Below are 1,607 nucleotides of genomic sequence, written 5' to 3' on the forward strand. Positions count from 1 at the left end.
TGCAAGGCCATCACTGCTGTGCTGGCCTGCAGCTGTGGAAGTTGTCGGGACAAAGGCCCCGTGCACACGAGGAGCTGTGCCGCCCGCCCATCCCTCCCTTCTGGTTCGGAAGGCACAAACCGCTGGGTGCCCACCTAGTCTGGTTGGCTGGCCACCCCTGGATGCCCTCTGCTCCGTCGCAGGGGATGAGGCTCTGGGGACATCACCTCTGCAAGGTCACCCCCCCAGCCCTGTCCACGCCCCCCCCCCCAGCACCCCTTCCTGGTGTGAGCATGAAGGACCCCGCCCTCGGCAGAGCAAGGAGGTCCAGGAGCTCGGGCTGCCCCTCCCCGGGCCCCAGAACTCAGGGTCTCAGCGAGAATCTTAAACCGTATGTATTTATTTATATTTGCAATATGAAATAGAAGCTGGGCACGACACACACACACTCACGCCAGCCTGGGGAGGGGGAGCTGGGACAAGGTCACTTGGCAGCTGGGCTGGACCCCAGATCCTCGGGCATGGGAAGGGGACCCCAGCCGGACCCCTGCCGAACCTCCACCGCAGGGTCCGTGGGAGGTGCGGGGGTCTCAGTGAGCACATCAGGGCCCCACAGGAATGTCCCCTGAGAGACCCCCTCGGACGGGGACCACCAGCTCCCACAGAGGCAGCAAGGCTGGGCTGGGGGGGGGTCCTCCAGCCCCCAGCCTGGGTCAAAGTGCAGGGTCCAGAGCAAGGGTCTGGGCAAAGGCACGGCCCCCACTCGGGCCCTCCCCCGAGGCAGCCCTGAGCCGAGTGTGGGTGTGGGCATCCGCACAGGAGGCTGGGGGCGTGTGGGAGGGGAGGGGGCGATGTCCTGGGGTGGGATGAGGGTCCGACCCGCTGTCCCGCCCGCCTGGCCTCCTCCTGGCTCTCCACCCGCCCACTCTCTCTCTATAATATATAATATACGTCTCTCTCTCTCTCTCTCTCTCCTCTCTCTCTCTACTCGACTCTGTATCTTTATTCTAGGAGACAAAACTCCATAATTTCTTTTCTCAGTGCAAATGGGGGTGGGTAGGGGCCTATCTCCCTGGCACCAGGCTCCCGGGAGTCCAGAGGAGAGAACGTGGGGGCAGATGGGGGGTGGACGGGTGCTGGGGCAACAGGGCCATTGTGGGGCCCGCCCTGCCCCCACTCAGGCCGGGTCCACGTGGTGTATGGAGGATTCGGCCGCCACCCCCGGGCCCAGGCAGCTACCTGGAACCAAGAGAGAGACCCGCGTGAGCGGCCTGCTGCCCCCACCCCCGCCGCAGCCCCTGCCCGCCCAGCGCCAGCCCACCTGCTACCCAGCCAGCCCTCGCCACTCACTGGGAGCCCAGGGACGCTGGCCCTCCTGGGGCAGAGCCGCTGGGCGTCGGAGGCGGTGTAGGGGCCCGGGCACTGTCAGAGGAGAAGGACGCAGGAAGATCAGTGCCTCCCCGGCGTGAGCCCAGCTGCCCTGGGAGGCCGCACCGCGCTCACCTCTGGCTCTGGGGGGGCCCTGCGGGTTCTGGGCTCTTCTCCCCCTCTGTGGTCTGGGGGTGCTGGCAGGCCACGGGGGCTGGGACAGAGGTAGCAGGGTCTCCGGTTGCACTGTGTGTGGAGGG

The 1,607-nt window shown here is 66.6% G+C and overlaps 1 long non-coding RNA gene across 1 annotated transcript; it reads right to left on the reverse strand.

The window, feature by feature from the left end:
- Window positions 1-358: 358 nt before the first annotated feature.
- Window positions 359-1,601, reverse strand: LOC115280100. The gene is made up of 3 exons (XR_003903632.1): window positions 1,483-1,601; window positions 1,330-1,401; window positions 359-1,218 (listed from the first exon to the last, which is right to left on the reverse strand). It is a non-coding gene; the product is annotated as an uncharacterized LOC115280100 (long non-coding RNA).
- Between the last annotated feature and the right edge of the window lie 6 nt (window positions 1,602-1,607).

Source organism: Suricata suricatta, chromosome 16 (assembly GCF_006229205.1).
Source record: "Suricata suricatta isolate VVHF042 chromosome 16, meerkat_22Aug2017_6uvM2_HiC, whole genome shotgun sequence".
Lineage (NCBI taxonomy): Eukaryota > Metazoa > Chordata > Mammalia > Carnivora > Herpestidae > Suricata > Suricata suricatta.